General features: G+C 38.7%; 1 long non-coding RNA gene across 1 annotated transcript in view; it reads left to right on the top strand.

The window, feature by feature from the left end:
• Window positions 1–17,864, top strand: part of LOC139179976 (uncharacterized) — a 418,854-nt gene that overhangs the window by 11,623 nt on the left and 389,367 nt on the right. The window contains exons 3-4 of the long non-coding RNA XR_011564279.1: window positions 6,554–6,663; window positions 7,711–7,770. This is a non-coding gene — a long non-coding RNA (uncharacterized lncRNA). The remainder of the gene's footprint in view (window positions 1–6,553; window positions 6,664–7,710; window positions 7,771–17,864) is intronic.

The following is a 17,864-nucleotide window of genomic DNA, read 5'->3' as shown; positions in this document are numbered from 1 at the left end:
ACAAGCTGGAATCAAGATTGCCGGGAGAAATATCAATAACCTCAGATATGCAGATGACACCACCCTTATGGCAGAAAGTGAAGAGGAACTAAAAAGCCTTGATGAAAGTGAAAGTGGAGGGTGAAAAAGTTGGCTTAAAGCTCAACATTCAGAAAACGAAGATCATGGCATCCGGTCCCACCACTTCATGGGAAATAGATGGGGAAACAGTGGAAACAGTGTCAGACTTTATGTTTCTGGGCTCCAAAATCACTACAGATGGTGACTGCAGCCATGAAATTAAAAGACGCTTACTCCTTGGAAGGAAAGTTATGACCAACCTAGATAGCTTATTCAAAAGCAGAGACATTACTTTGCCAACAAAGGTTCGTCTAGTCAAGACTTTTTAGTATAGTTTCTTTTAACTTTGTCTATAATTTTTACTGCCCTCTTAAGTAAAACAAACCAATTGTTAAAGACCATGATGATTGAATAATGAGAGGCCATTAAATTCACTATAGTTTTTGTTACCATTATCTAGATAGTAAATGCAAACAACGTGAGTGTAAAATTAATGAAAGAAACTCCAATATCTTTCATGGCTATGTAAGTCTAGAACTTTTGCCTCTCCAAAAGCCAGACTGCTTTTGTTCTTTCTCTCCTTCCACAAAATGAAGTCAAAGTGAAGTCCATTGAAAAACTTTTCTTTTCCTCAACAGAAACTCTGCTACAGTTGTTAAAGTATTAAACACTGTCACCCATTTTGAAGGTGATTGCTGGGTGGTTGAGAGTCCATGGGTACACCAAGCTAATTAGGTTGTTGGTTTTAGTCCAAAAAATAACTTATTCTTGCAACTTATTAGTAAGTTTATTGGACTGCTAAATTAAGAGTATATTAAAACAAACTATGATTTTCCTCAGTTTTGCTAAAGCACTTGGACTATAGAATAAGGGACTTAAGGTCATTAAAGGTTAAAAAATTCATAGACATAATGCTTATTAAGCAAAACTAATTTAGTTCAAAAATAGCAAAGCATTTGCTTCACACTTGGAATTCTTAGCAAATTAACTTTAATTCTGTATGAAAGAGAGTTCTAGGTTTTGAAAGGAAATTCAGGTCTTGAATTTGGGTGAGAAGATGGAAAATGTGAGGAAATAATTTTGTGTCTACATGGCATAGAAAGTTTCTTGTATCACAGACCCTGGCCCTTTAAGAATTATCTTCGGCAACATCTGTCGTGGGGAAGCTTTTTTACCCCTTGTTTCCTATGAGTTTAAATGACATATACTTTCTAAAAGTTATCATCACCAATGAGAAACAAGCATCCCAGTCTGAATCACTATTTGTTTTTCAAATGTGAAATATTTTTTTCTCTTGTTGAAGACTCACCACTCCTCTTACTTATCCAAATTTTATACATCCCTGAAGAACCTGACCAGTTTCCTTGGTATCTGTGTTCTTCATTGACTATGCCAAATCCCAGTCAATTTTCAAAGCAATATTCAACTCGGTGCTTGATTTTGTGCATTTTCATTGTGCTTGCTTATTTTATCATGAGTGAAAATTTGTCGTCTCAAAAGAATATCAAACTCTTCAAAGGCAGAGGCAGTGATGCCTCCAGATGGCTTGACTAGGTTTCCATGAAAAAAGTCAGGCATCCTTGGAACTGTTCAAGAAGTCTTTTTGGGTACATTACAATACTATGGCTGGATTATTGTTATTACGTAGGCCAAGGGGCCATTGCCTGACTGGGCTGAACCATTTGACAACTGAATTCAAGGCTTTAACATCATTACTGTCCCATAGTGATTAAATGAGCTAACTAGCCCCAGAATTACGATAGCAAAGATAGAGTTAATTGAATAAAACAACAGCAAGGAAAATACAATCGCAGTTTTCATTTTATAGTTTTGAGTGGGGAATGCTGAAGTAGAGAGCCAGGGATGGCACAAGTTTACTTGTGAGTGAAAGCCATATGGCATGCCCTGTCATGAGTTTATCTGCTTAGGGCCTGAAGCAGGGCCTGAGAGAGAACCCTAAGAGAAGAATGGTCTTTTGATGAAGAAAGCTTCTGTTGTTGGAGGTGAATGGCAATTCTGTACTTGGGTGGAGTTTATTACTTAGCTTTGTCTCTCGATTCAGCAATCTCCTGAAGGAGTTATTTATAGTATAGCACATGGGTGGTATAAAACAGAAGTAAACTCTGCAAGGGCTTTGTGCATTGGAACATTCTTTGGGTGTCCCTGTAACAAAGCATGACCCAAGGTGAGACAAAATTCCTTCCCTGTATCACAGTAACAGCTTACCACATATCACTTGTCTCTAGTGCTTCTGCTATAGTAGAGAACAGAAGACTTGGTATTTTCCAGTGGACACTCAGCTAAAAGAGAAACCTCAAAAGGGCTTAGAGAGAAATGAGGGTCTTCTTCAGCTTTTCTGTTTACACTTACCCTGTGAAATACATCTGCAACTGCTAGCTTAAGCAAGGTCACCCCTTTCATGTTTTTATTGAATCACTCAAGATACCTACAAAAACCTAGTATGTTATCATTCACTGTTCTCTCAAATTACCATAAAAACAAAAGACTTAAGTTTTAGGCAAATAACCAAAGAGTTAGCAAGGGAAATATAAATAGAATATAGATAATAAATATGTTTTTTTTTTCCCTGTTCAATTTCTTTCCCATTTGTTCACTCTAACTTCTTGTCTTTAAAGCTATTTGTGAAATAACAGGCAAGTGTTGTTCCTTCTCTCAGGAATGTATACTTTACAGTCAAAATGAAGGCTTGAGTTTTCCTGGGACCATCCTCACTTTACTCTGGTGGGATTTAGTTAGCTTGGAGAAGACTCTTGAGAGTCCCTTGGACTGCAAGGAGATCCAACCAGTCCATTCTGAAGGAGATCAGCCCTGGGATTTCTTTGGAAGGAATGATGCTAAAGCTGAAACTCCAGTACTTTGGCCACCTCATGCGAAGAGTTGACTCATTGGAAAAGACTCTGATGCTGGGAGGGATTGGGGGCAGGAGGAGAAGGGGACGACAGAAGATGAGATGGCTGGATGGCATCACTGACTTGATGGACGTGAGTCTGAGTGAACTCCGGGAGTTGGTGATGGACAGGGAGGCCTGGCGTGCTGCGATTCATGGGATTGCAGAGTTGGACACGACTGAGCGACTGATCTGATCTAATCTGAAGTTAGCTCTAAGAATCTTAAAATATCATGAAAGCTGATATGAACCGTGCTGTGCAAATATGGTATTCATTGAGTCAGGCTCTTAAGAAGCAAAGTAAGTTCTCTTAGAGGAAGCTGCCTCTGGTGAAAGGCAGAAATTTCTTTTGTTGTAAATAGAATGAAAAGAGAGGCCTATAATTGAAATGTTTGAATGAGAACTAAACATTGTTTCTGAATAGGGATTTAACCATTATGAGGCTGAAAATTAAAAACGTCAAATGGGAAAAGAATTCAGGAATAAAAATTAAGGCCTTGCATGTTAGTTAAAGAGCAAGGAGACTTGTGCTTTCTCAGAGTATAGTGTTTTCTCCTCCTCTTTCAAAAGAAATTCAGACCTGTGACTTGGTGATAATTGGGAGATAATTGTACAATAGGGCTCTTGCTGAATTTAATGATGAAGAGGGGAAATCACCCCTAGTGAATAAATGGGTATGCTGGTTGGGCTGAATTCTGGTTGAGCAGTGTGAGTTGGTGAGTAGGGTGGAGGGAAGGAGCTCAGGAAGGGGCAGTCACAGAGAAAAAAAAAAAAAAAAAATGAGATCCTTTGATCCCTGGGTCAGGAAGATCCCCTGCAGAAGGAAATGGCAATCCACTCCAGTATTCTTGCCTGGAGAATACCACGGACAGAGGAGCCTGGTGGGCTATATTCTGTGGGGTTACAAAGAGTTGGGCACAACTGAGTGACTAACACAATTGCAACTAGGCCTTCAGTGATTTCTAGTGACCTTCACAGAAGGCTGTCAAAGAAAAATCAGAAAGTGAAAGTGAAAGTCCATGGAATTCTCCAGGTCAGAATACTGGAGTGGGCAGCCTTTCCCTTCTCCAAGGGATCTTCCCAACCCAGGGATTAAACCCAGGTCTCCCACATTGCAGGAAGATTCTTTACCAGTTGAGCCACCAGGGAAGCCCAAGATTACTGGAGTGGGTAGCCTATTCCTTCTCCAGCTGATCTTCCCAACCCAGGAATCAAACCGGGGTCTCCTGCGTTGTAGGTGGATTTTAACCAGCTGAGCTATCAGGGAAGCCAAACCAAACCAAACCAAAACAAATGAAACAAAACCAGAAGTGAATAGTAAAGTGGTAAAAACAGATTTTATTCAGGACATCTGCAACTGGGGAAATGAGACCTCAGTATAGAACCAGCTCACATCCAAATATAGCATGAACAAGTGGGAATTTATAGCCAAGGAGTAAGATGAGGGTTAGTGAATGGAAAATTGCTAAAAGGAAATATCAAGGGTAAGGAGAGAATTCTGGCGAAAGGGATCTAATAGGATTCTTGCTGAAGAGAGACTAGTATGATCAGATATCACCTGGGGGATGTTGGAGGATGATATACCTGATTAGATATCAAGCATGATCAGACAGAGAGGATTAGGGATTCTTACTAAACTAACTTAGCAAGATTATTGCTAAAACAGAATTTTATGAGTATACAGATGCGTCTGTAAAAGTATGGTCAAGCAAAGAATCTTTGTCAAAGCTTTTTATAAGTGAATACCTGCTTATGGGTGACTCGGCTGGAGAATGGTACTGGCTGTTACATTTTCATTGTTGGAATTGAAAGACTGAGTTAAAAGGGAATGAAGAATTTAAGAGTTGGCTTGTCATAGCCAAAATTTGTTGTTGCTGATATCTAGCCAGGAGGAGGACTGAGCGATTTCTTCAATAAATACTCTATAGAGAACTTGTGCTTCTCTCCTTTAAATATACCTCACCAAGAACTGCCACCTGACAAGTGCCTCTGAAATATTTTCCAAGGATCTCTTAAGAACAAGAGCAGGGCTGGTTTTGGAGACTGAGAAGTGTAGCCCTATAGCGGCAGAGGTTGATTGCTCTTTGGAATAAAAATCATCAATGTACTGATTCCAAATTGGTTTGTGAAATCTAGGTACTAGGCATGGCTCATCTGACACTGTGGTTTAAGACTCTTGCAATTCATTTATAAGTGTACTTAACACAGCAAGGTTATTTCTTGAATAACCACAATGCAAGTTGAATCATATTTTTAAAGTTTCCTAATGAGTCTCACTTTTAAAAACATTATGATCATTATATTTGAATAAACCCGAGTATTGCTCGGGCTTGTTGTGTTTAGTTACTCAGTCATGTCAGATTCTTTGTGACCTTTGGACTGTGGCCTGCCAGGCTCATATGTCCATGAGATTTTTCAGACAAGAATACGTAAGTGGGTTGCCATTTCTTCTCCAGGGGATCTTTCTGACCCAGGGATTGAACCCATGTCTCCTGTGCCTCCTGTATTGCAGGTGGATTCTTTACTCGCTGAGCCACTGGGGGAAGCTCCTTAGCTTTAGCTAAAGGAAGAAACACAATATCATATGGAACACAATATCATAATATCATGTCATAATAAAAATTATATTGTCAATACTAGCAGTTAACATAAGTATTTGTAAGTCATTGTGCTAAATAATAAAGTCATATGCATTTTCTCATTATCTTATTTGGTGTCTAAGAATGGTACATTTTTGTAGGTACTTCATCAAACAAATGCCACCTTGTAAAGAGGTTTTATTTTCTCACTAAACTGTCCCCTAAATTAGTTGAAAATTGTAGGTCCTAGGATATAAATAGACTCATGATACCTTGTTATGATGCAATAATTTTAATTTTGGTGAGGGTGATGAGTTTGAAGTATGAGAATGAGTTCAGCCTCTTGAAATATAATTTGGAGGAATGGCTAGGTTAATTGTGTGCAGATAAATAGACCCAGCATGCTAGCCAGTCTTAAGAGTCAAGACTGTATCAAACTATTGCCATAGGAGACAAAGCTTCTTGGCTCTTTATACAGGGCAATCTGAGGCATGAGGACATTCTTTCTGGTCTGTTTTGAAGCTGAAAATCTTTACTTGAATTGTTGACCCTCTTTGATCACATGAAACTGACCAAGCCTCCTTTGATTCCTAGAAGCTTGGAACTCTGTCTTTCGTCTGTCATCCCTCATGCTTAGCAGTTTGCCAAAGCAATATCTTTCTTTGAGATCCATTGCATTTATAAGTACATTTTAGACTAGATGTCCAATTTTTTAAAAAGCTAAGATTTTGTTGTTGCAGTTGCTTTTCTTTTAGAGATCCATGTGAAATTGGGATGCATTGATAACTTAATGGTATCATGTCCAGAAATTCATGAACTTGGAATCTCATTCTATCTAGATGCTTTAAAATTTCTGTAAGCAATAATTTATAGTAACTTTTTTTGTGTGTGCTGTGGCCTTTCACATCTTTTGTTAGATTCATTTTTAGAAATACTAACAGTTTTTGATGCTGTCATCTTGCTTTTCTAATTTAATTTTCAGTTGTTTATTGCAATGTGATTTCAGAGACAATACAGTGCTGATAGCTGTTTGAGGCTGAGCCTAGCCAGAGGGAAGAGGCCTTGTTAACACCCCAAACATTCACTGGACATCCAAGAAAAAGCCCTAAGAGTAAAGTAATTGATTATGGAATATTAATGTTTTATCTAGCACTTTTCTAAATTCATTTATTTTAGATTTTTTACCTCCAGTATCATGTCCTCTGTGATAAAAACTATGTTACTTCTTTTTTTGAATTTATTTATTTATTTTTTTGTGGTTTGCTCTGCTATTCTCTTTTTTAAATTTGATTTAATTTTTATTTATTTATTTTTACTTTACAATGTTACTTCTTTCCTTCTAATTCTTATGCTTATCTTTTTTTTCATCTTGCTTTATTGCACAGGCTAAAAGTTTCAATAAAATATTGAATGGTAGTGATTATAGTGGACATCTTTGTCTTATTCCAGACATTAGGGGAAAATGATAGCAAGTTTACCTTTTAGTGTGATGTTAATTATAAGTCTATTGTAGATACTCTTTATCAGGTTAAATATTCCTACCTTATTCTAGTGTGCTGAAAGCTTTTATCATAAATGCATGATAATATTTATCAAATAGTCTTTCAACAATAAATATTCTTGTTCATCTCTTGTAATATTTCTTACCTTAGAGTCGTTTGCTGATATTAATGGAGATAGAATATTTCATGTAGTGTTTATATGGTAAAATGTATCCTATCATATTTCTTTCAACCTGTCTGTCTTTATATTAAAGTATATTTCTTATAGATAGTAGAGTTGGATGATTAATACTAGCCTGACAATCTCTGTCTTTAAATTTGATTGTTTCATTTATACTTTAAATATATTTGGAGTTAATTGCACCATCTTGCTATTAGTTTTTTGTTTGTCTCATTGGTTATGTGATCTTTCTTTCCTAACTTCTTTTATGTTGATCATTATTTTAGTAATCTACTTTATCTCTTTTATAACTTTCCCTAATTTATTTAATAATATTATTTTATTGGTTACTCTAAGCAAAAAGGAAATACATCTTAAATTTTTACTATGTAACATTAAATAATACTGTTGAGTACTTAGTCTCTGTGGTACCTAGATATTTATTTCTATATATTATTCCTCATTAAAATAATTATGTCTCTTTGGAATGGCTTATTACAGGTTTGAGGCAGGGAGTGGAAAACAAGCCTGGAACATCTTTTTGAAACAGAAAAAAAGGAGGTACTCAAAAACTTTATGGGAGTGGAGATTCATATCAATGTATTAAGAATTGGTTGGATCCTCAACAAAATGCTAACAAACCAATGCCAACAGCACGTTAAAAGGATCATACACCATCGCCAAATGGGCTTTACTCCAGAGATGCAAGAATTTTTCAGTATCCATAAATCAATCAATGTGATATACCCCATTAGCAAATTGCAAAGTAAAAACCATATAATCAACAGACGTAGAAAAAGCTTTTGATAAAATTCAACATCCATTTATGATAAAAACTCTTCAGAGTGTGGGTGTAGAGGGAACATACTTCAACATAATAAAGGCCATATATGACAAACCCATAGCTAACATCATTAGTGTTAGCTGAAAACTAACAATGTAAAACTGAAAGCAGTTCCTCAAAGATCAAGGGCAAGACAAGGATGCCCACCCTTTCCACTATTATTCAATATAGTTTTGGAAGTCCTAGCCATAGTAGTTAGAGAAGAAAAAGAAATAAAAGGAATCCAAATTGGAAAAGAAGTGAAACTGTCACTGTTTGCAGATGACATGATGCTATACATAGAAAATCCTAAATATGCTACCAGAAAACAACTAGAACTCAATCAACAAATTTGGTAAAGTTGCTGGATATAAAATTAATATACAGAAATATGTTGTATCTCTATACACTAATAATGAAATGTTGGAAAGAGAAATTAAGGAAACAATCCAACCCTAATGTTCATAGCAGCACTATTTACAATAGCCAAGACACAGAAGCATGTCCATTGACAGAGGATTGGATAAAGAAAATGTGGTACATGAACACAATAAAATATTAGTCATAAAAAAATGAAATAATGCCATTTGCAGCAATATGGATGAATCTAGAGAGTACTTAGTGAAGTAAGTCTGACAAAGACAAATATATGATATCACTTACATATGGAATCTAAAAAGGTGATACAAATGAACTTATCTATAAAATAAGAAATAGACTCACAGACATAGAAAACAAATGTAGTTACTGAAGAGGGTAGCAGGGGATGGATGGCGGGGGGAGATAAATTAGGAATTTGGGATTAACCTACACACACTACTATGAGAAAAGTGAAGCTGCTCAGTCGTGTACAACTCTGGGATCCCATTGACTGTAGCCTACCAGGCTCTTCCATCCACGGAATTTTCCAGGCTAGAATACTGGAGTGGGTTGCCATTTCCTTCTCCAGGGAATCTTCCTGACCTGGGGATCGAACCCAGGTCTCCTGCACTGCAGGCAGATGCTTTACTCTCTGAGCCGCCAGGGAAGCCCCATGCACTTCTATATATGAAGATAAACAAGGACCTACTGTATGTCATGGGGTACTATATTCAATATCTGATAATAACAATAATGGAAAGGAATCTGAAAAAGACTCTTAAGATTAAGTATATATATTTAATTTTGTTGTGAACATGAGCAATTTCAGTACTATCTTATCAGCTGTAGCACTAATAAGGGCATACAATTCTGCGTATCTACCTTCCAGGTCTCATATATATGTATACATGTATTATTTAGGGCACCATAAGAGTCTCCATTCCATAAAATTTAAATCATAAAGAAAATGTGTCTGCAGGCAATTGGAAAAACTGGAGGAATGACAGGAGCTGTTCTTTAAGATTATGCCCAATTGTGAAAGCAGAAATTTTCTAAGAAATGTGAAATTTCAAAATGAGAGGAATAATATGCTTTTAAAAATCTCTCTAATATCATTGCAAAATACTTAGTATATGTTTTCTTTGTGGCTTCAGAATAGGAACATTTCTTGCTCTAATTTTACCAAGAGAGAGGAAAAAAAGAGATTTTCTAAAATGAATCAGATCAAATCAGATCAGTTGCTCAGTTGTGTCCGACTCTTTGCGACCCTATGAATCGCAGCACGCTAGGCCTCCCTGTCCATCACCAACTCCCGGAGTTCACCCAGACTCACGTCCATTGAGTCAGTGATGCCATCCAGCCATCTCATCTTCTGTCATCCCCTTCTCCTCCTGCCCCCAATCCCTCCCAGCATCAGAGTCTTTTCCAATGAGTCAACTCTTCGCATGAGGTGGCCAAAGTACTGGAGTTTCAGCTTTAGTATCATTCCTTCCAAAGAAATCCCAGGGCTGATCTCCTTCAGAATGGACTGGTTGGATCTCTTTGCAGTCCAAGGGACTCTCAAGAGTCTTCTCCAACACCACAGTTCAAAAGCATCAATTCTTTGGTGCTCAGCCTTCTTCACAGTCCAACTCTCACATCCATACATGACCACAGGAAAAACAATAGCCTTGCCTAGATGAACCTTTGTTGGCAAAGTAATGTCTCTGCTTTTGAATATGCTATCTAGGTTGGTCATAACTTTCCTTCCAAGGAGTAAGCGTCTTTTAATTTCATGGCTGCAGTCACCATCTGCAGTGATTTTGGAGCCCAGAAAAATAAGTCTGACACTGTTTCCACTGTTTCCCCATCTATTTCCCATGAAGTTATGGGACCCGATGCCATGATCTTCGTTTTCTGAATGTTGAGCTTTAAGCCAACTTTTTCACTCTCCACTTTCACTTTCATCAAGAGGCTTTTTAGTTCCTCTTCACTTTCTGCCATAAGGGTGGTATCATCTGCATATCTGAGGTTATTGATATTTCTCCCGGCAATCTGAATATTGGCCCTCATATGGGATTAATGGACTTCCCAGGTGGTGATAGTGGTAAAGAATCCAACTCCCAATGTAGGAGATGCAAGAGATGTGAATTCAATCCCTGGGTTGGGAAGATCCCTTGGAGTAGGAAATGGCAACCCACTCCAGTACTCCTGACTGGAAAATTCCATGGGCAGAGGAGCCTGGCAGGCTACAGTCCATTGGGTTGCAAAGAGTTGGACATGACTTAGCCACTGAGCACACTGCACTGAATTGAATAGTGCTAACTCCCAGTCCTGAAAGGTGGTGTGAAGGAGAAAAAAATTTTGATGGAATATGTGGCTACTGAACTACAAAATATTTAGTGATTCTATGTTAGCAAGAGAACAAACTCTTGTTTTTAGAATGGTTATTCTTGCAGCCACTGATAGACTGTGGACATATGTTATACCAAATAATCCAGGAATTCGGCAGCATTATATAATAATTTATTTATGAAAATATCACTAAGGTCGTGGAACATGTAATTCAGCCTATTGGTTTTTCCTATGTTGGTCCTCTTGGGGATGGTTCTGTAGTAAGTACATGATTCAAACCAGTAGAATTAGGATTAAGCCTGAGATTTGTGCTTAAAAGAAAAACAACCAGGGAAGTAGTGTTTACAGCAATCAGAATAGACTGGACTCTGCTGCAGAAACAAATACTCCCTGACAGCTTAATTTCTTGGTCATATCAAGTCTAATTCAGGTTGCTATATTGTAGATCTTCTGTATGAAACATGGGGCTTCTAACAGGATGCAAGCCTTTTTGTATTTTATGAAATACCCTTCAAACAAGATGAATTATTGAACCGTTTTGCAGGATTTTGTCAGTTATCAACACCCCTGCCAGCTGCAGCATCTTTTTTGATAAGTTCAGTCTGTTCTCTATTTACTGCAGCAAACTCTCAGTCCTGATATTTTCATGCAGATTAGTCTTGTCATATCAGCTAGATTTCATATTAGTTGAAAATAGAGTCCTGGATCCCCCTGGTCATAAGTACAATTTAGAGGACATAATAGTGTTTCAAACATGGTTTCTCAGTTTTTTGATTCATCAGTTCTCAGAGGTATCTGACATTGCAGCTCTTTCCATTTTATATACTCAGACATTTTACACAAAAGGAAAAAACCTCCTGAATTATATCTATAACTCTTTTTATTCTTTTCATCTTTGTTATTCACTAGTAAAGGAACAAGGGACTGAAATATTATGCTTCAAGTCATGGACCTTCTTTGACCCCACAATCAATCTCTCCCGATAGGTGTCTTCAGAGCTGAACATTCATAACTGAAGGATGCTTCCCATCTTGCTTGTTTGCATTACCCCTGGTAACACAAGTTGTGTTGAACTTTTCTACATTTCCACTCACTGATTTGACACTATTGAAGGCTGAGTGCTGCTGTGCCCAACTGAGTAACTAAGAATGGTTTATTGTTCTGGTTCCAGCTCTTGTTCTAACATCATCACCTAAGATCTGAGGCTTTGGGGAGAAAGCAAACTGTACATAGGCCCTAGTCTGCTAATTGAGAAGCATCAGCCAGCAAATAAATAAAAATGAGCTGTCATGTAAAAAAAAAAAAAAAAAAAATTGTAGGCCTACATAGCATGCCTCCTAGAACCATCTTTCAGCAATGAATTTCTTTTCTTTTTTTTTTTTAATTTAATTTTATTTTTAAACTTTACATAATTGTATGAGTTTTGCCAAATATCAAAATGAATCCACCACAAATTTCTAATCTATGTTAAATTTTGCATTTAAGAAAATGAAAATGGAGACCCATGTATCAATATAAAAAAAAGAAGAATTGGCTCAAAATAATTTTCACTCTTTAACTGAAAATGTGCACTCAGATTCAGTATTTCATTGGTATTTATTTCATCTTCAAGGAATCTTATCATTAGACATACCGATAGCAAAAAAATAAAGTCAAAGGCCAGTATTTCTCCTGCTGAATCATATAGGTAGCTCTTTGGAGATCTTTATTTTACATTCTGGGCAAAGGAAAACCTGGTTCTGAGAAGCTGTTATGTGAGGCTGAGGTCTCTTTTGCTTGGCACAAATGATGGCCCGAAAGGACAATCAAGAAATTGGTCAAATGGAGCAGCCTTGCCTTTCCAAAGAGAACTATATGAGGAGCAGCCCAAGAGATGAGGCTAGAGAAGCAGACCTCTTTAAAAAGTCAAGATTTCTTGGTGAGTGAAAACTTGGTGAGTCTGCTGAAAAGCTTATGAGTAACAATTCTTAACTTCACCCTTAGTTCAGTTCAGTTCAGTGGCTCAGTTGTGTCCGACTCTTTGTGACCTCATGAACTACAGCACACCAGGCCTCCCCATCCATCACCAACTCCCGGAGTACACACAAATCCATGTCCATCAAGTCGATGATGCCATCCAACCATCTCATCCTCTGTCGTCCCCTTCTCCTCCTGCCCTCAATCTTTCCCAGCATCAGGGTCTTTCCAAATGAGTCAACTCTTCACATCAGGTGGCCAAAGTATTGGAGTTTCAGCTTCAACATCAGTCCTTCCAATGAACACCCAGGACTGATCTCCTTTAGGACGGACTGGATGTATCTCCATGCAGTCCAAGGGACTCTCAAGAGTCTTCTCCGACACTACAGATCAAAAGCATCAATTCTTCGGCGCTCAGCTTTCTTTATAGTCCAACTCTCACATCCATACATGACCACTGGTAAAACCATAGACTTGACTAGATGGACCTTTGTTGGCAAAGTAATGTCTCTGCTTTTGAATATGCTGTCTAGGTTGGTCATAACTTTCTTTCCAAGGAGTAAGCGTCTTTTAATTTCATGGCTCTAATTTCCATCAGCAGTGATTTTGGAGCCCACCAAAATAAAGTCAGCCACTGTTTCCACTGTTTTCCCATCTGTTTGCCATGAAGTATTGGGACCGGATGCCATGATCTTCGTTTTCTGAATATTGAGCTTTAAGCCAACTTTTTCACTCTCCTCTTTCACTTTCATCAAGAGGCTCTTTAGTTTTTCTTCACTTTCTGCCATAAGGGTGGTGTCATCTGCATATCTGAGGTTATTGATATTTCTCCCGGCAGTCTTGATTCCAGCTTGTGCTTCATCCAGTCCAGCGTTTCTCATGATGTACTCTGCATATAAGTTAAATAAGCGTGGTGACAATATACAGCCTTGACATACTCCTTTTTCTATTTGGAACCAGTCTGTTGTTCCATGTCCAGTTCTAACTGTTGCTTCCTGACCTGCATACAAATTTCTCAAGAGGCAGATCAGGTGGTCTGGTATTCACATCTCTTTCAGCATTTTCCACAGTTTATTGTGATCCACACAGTCAAAGGCTTTGGCATAGTCAATAAAGCAGAAATAGATCTTTTCCTGGAACTCTCTTGCTTTTTTGATGATCCAGTAAATGTTGGCAATTTGATCTCTGGTTCCTCTGCCTTTTCTAAAACCAGCTTGAACAACTGGAAGTTCACAGTTCACATATTGCTGAAGCCTGGCTTGGAGAATTTTGAGCATTACTTTACTAGCGTGTGAGATGAGTGCATTTGTGCGGTAATTTGAGCATTCTTTGGCATTGCCTTTCTTTGGGATTGGAATGAATACTGACCTTTTCCAGTCCTGTGGCCACTGCTGAGTTTTCCATGTTTGCTGGCACATTGAGTGCAGCACTTTCACAGTGTTATCTTTCAGGATTTGAAATAGCTCAACTGGAATTCCATCACCTCCACTAGCTTTGTTCCTAGTGATGCTTTCTAAGGCCCACTTGACTTCACATTCCAGGATGTCTGGCTCTAGGTCAGTGATCACACCATCGTGTTTATCTGGTTCGTGAAGATCTTTTTTGTACAGTAGATATTATCTTTTCATCCCACCCAGATAAAAATGAGTTTACACAACTAAGATATGGAATCACATCCTAGAGTTCCCAGGACTTCCTAAGTCCTTTGTCCCTTGCCTCAGCCCAGCAGTCTGGTTCTGCTTTCCTTCACTAAGGACATTGTGTGGCAACACTTGCTGCCAGGAGTCCTTGTCAGCACTGCTAAAGGCCTTTAGATCAAGAGAAAGGGCACATTATAATAATCACAATAACAATGGATGAATGTTAAATTGTGTACAATATTCAGAAAGGAGGAAACCTGTAGTTGCCTGAAGAATTCAGGAAGCTTTTACCTTGTAAATAGATCTTAAAGAATGACTGGGAATTTACTGAGAAAGAGGTATGACATTTTAGGCAGAGGCAATAACATCTCTATGGACGCACAATAAACTTTCATTGGTTAAGAATTTGGAGTATATTTGGGAACAGGTTATGGTGTCTGGTATGCTGCTGCTGCTGCTAAGTCACTTCAGTCATGTCCGACTCTGTGCGACCCCATAGACGGCAGCCCACCAGGCTGCCCCATCCCTGGGATTCTCCAGGCAAGAACACTGGAGTGGGTTGCCATTTCCTTTTCCAATGCATGTAAATGAACAGTGAAAGTTAACTCACTCAGTCATGTCTGACTCTTCTCGACCCCATGGACTGCAGCCTACCAAGCTCCTCCGCCAATGGGATTTTCCAGGCAAGAGTACTGGAGTGGGTTGCCATTGCCTTCTCCCATGATGTCTGGTATAGTTTGTTATAATTTGGCTATCTTAAGAAGGCATCATAAAAGGAAGGATTCTGCAGAAGGTTGTGATCAAGAAGTGAACTCTCAAACTGGAGTTCAATTTCCTGGTACAGAGATCTCATTGTTGGCTATCCAGATATGTTCTTCATCACATTTATTCAATTTCCTATCTGGTTTGCTCTTTCAGTTTAGAGTTTTATTTTTTTTCCCCTTCCTTCCCAGGTTTAATTTTGGTATTTATTTCCTGCTTTGGCTTTAGTCTTCTCTTTCTGGAGTAGAAGTTTCTCAGGTGCATGGCAACTCCCTAGGGCCTGAGTCTAGTACCCACTGTGCCAATATGGCATTCCTAAGGAAAGATCAATAAGAGTCAATTTAAATATGGTCAGTGAAGCTGAGAAGGTATGTATGTGTGATTTGGGAAAGCTTTGGGGTAAAGAGTACATTAGATTTTTTTTTTGCAAAGTTTAAAATATTTATTTGTTTTTATGTTTTGAAATTGTATTCTTTAGAGAACCACAGAATTTTAGAGGTATATCTGAGCTCAGTATCTGGGAAATGGGGAGGTTGAGTGAATGCAGTTTTATTGCTCTCTTTTCTATTGCCTTCTACTTTCTCTTTTTCTACATTCCCTGAGATTTACATAATAGTTCAGTTTTAAAAACTGAAGGTCTACACATTTGCTTTGAAAAAAATTAAAAGATCCCTGCCGCCAGAAAGAGATAAAATTATAACCTTTGGCTAAAGACATGAACCCTAAGTATTTCTGAGGGAAATTAATGATTTAATTTGTGTTTTAGAAGGTAACACTGGTGACGGGATGAAGGATACCCTGGGAGAAGAAAGGAGGAACTAGATGGGCATGAGGGAAGTTGTTGAAAGAGTCTGGCCAGGGAGGATACAGACCTGAACTAAGGCTTTGGAAGTTAGAATGGAGAGTAATATGAGTCAAGAGGCACTTGAGAGGTAGTACAGATATGATTTTATAACAAATTGACTAGATTTAGAGCCCGCAATGGAAGGCTGTCATTAGTAGTTTTGGCTGTCATAACTGGGAAGTCCAATGGGTATATTTGTCTTCAGGCACAGGCTATTTTAGATGATTACTTTAGGTTCTTATCTTTCTCTTGAATTTAGGGAGGACTGAATGCTTCTGTTTCAGAGGAAAATTAGAATCTATTCTCCTTTGGGCATTTCCATGTGATGGTTTCCCTGATAACTCAGTTGGTAAAGAATCTACCTGCAATGCAGAAGACCCTGGTTCGATTTCTGGGTCGGGAAGATCCCCTGGAGAAGGGGTAGGGTATCCAATACTGAAGTAGGCTTCCCTTGTGGCTCAGCTGGTAAATAATCTGCCTGCAATATGGGAGACCTGGGTTCGATCCATGGGTTGGAAAGATCCCTTGGAGAAGGGAAAGGCTACCCACTCCAGTATTCTGGCCTGGAGAATTCCATGGACTGTATAGTCTATGGGGTCATGAAGGGTCGAACATGACTGAGCCACTTTCACTTTCACTTTCATGTGACAGCTGAAGTGATGACCAGAACCCTTGTTGTTGGGCTGTGGGGGAGGGGAGGGACAGGGTGGAACCACATAGAGGGGTTGGCCTCATGGTTGCCTTCTTATCTCTTGCTGCCCTCAGTCTCACCAAAACAGTCTCTTCTCTGACAGACAGGAGACATGGAGTTTATGGGAAAGTCACTCTGTCATGTCTGACTCTTTGTGACCCCATGGGCTGTAGCCTGCCAGACTCCTCTGTCCATAGAGTTCTCCAGGCAAAAATACTGGAGTGAGTTGCCATTCTCTTCTCCAGGAGATCTTCCCGACCCAGGGATCGAACCTGGGTCTCTTGCATCACAGGCAGATTCTTTACCATCTGAGCTACCAGGGAAGCCTATGGAGTTTATACTAGTGGTTAAATCCTGGGCAGCCACAGACTAATGAGAAAGGAGAGAAGAAAGGAAAGAAATCACAATAGGCAGGAGAGAAGGAAAGAACTGCCTTTCTTCTAGAGATTTTCTGTACTTTAGGATATGGGCTTTCACTCTTTTAAGGGACTTTCCAAAAATGGATGTGAGGTTGAAAGATGAAAGTGAGCAGGGTGGGCCCTGAATATGGATACTAGATCACAGAGAATGATTCAATATAGACAAAAAATGCAAGCAACAATTGAAAATAAAAAAATGATTTTGTAGAATATTTTTTAAAATCCTTCAATCTATATCAGAGTCATTCTTTTGAGACCATCTTCTAGTCCAGTGAATTCAACTCCTAAGCATCTTTTAGAACCATTTGTGGAACTTGATAAAAATACAGATGCCTGGATTCTTTCTGGACCCATTGAATCATAATCTTTGGAATTGGGTTTTTTTTTTTACAAATATTGCTCAAGACATTCTGTATCTCAGACAGATAGGCTCTACAGGGCAGCCCAGGCCCCCCAGTCTACAGGTTGAGTTGGGTTACAATCACAAGTATCACCGTCTCTCACCCCTACTTCTCTCATAAGAATTAACATTTCTGAAAGTTCCCTAATGTATTTTTGGTGTCCCTAAGAGAGTCTCATGTGCTTAAGAACAGGTCTGGGCAGATGCCGTGTAATGTTCACTAAGCCCTGATTCTCCAGAAATCACTACTGTGACTTCCTTGGGAGGATTCAGTCTTATCCCAGTGTTAAAATTACCCCTTGGCATCTTCCCTGGTATCTTGGATCCTCAGAGCTTGGATGGCCTGCACTGTGCCATTTGTGAGTTCTCTCTCTAACCCTCCTTTCATAAGACATACAAAATATCTGTGCTTCCCATTAAAAGACC

Source organism: Bos indicus, chromosome 26, assembly GCF_029378745.1.
Source record: "Bos indicus isolate NIAB-ARS_2022 breed Sahiwal x Tharparkar chromosome 26, NIAB-ARS_B.indTharparkar_mat_pri_1.0, whole genome shotgun sequence".
Taxonomy (NCBI): Eukaryota; Metazoa; Chordata; class Mammalia; order Artiodactyla; family Bovidae; genus Bos; species Bos indicus.
The sequence above is the reverse complement of the archived record's forward strand: the minus strand, read 5'-3'. Positions and strand labels throughout refer to the sequence as shown.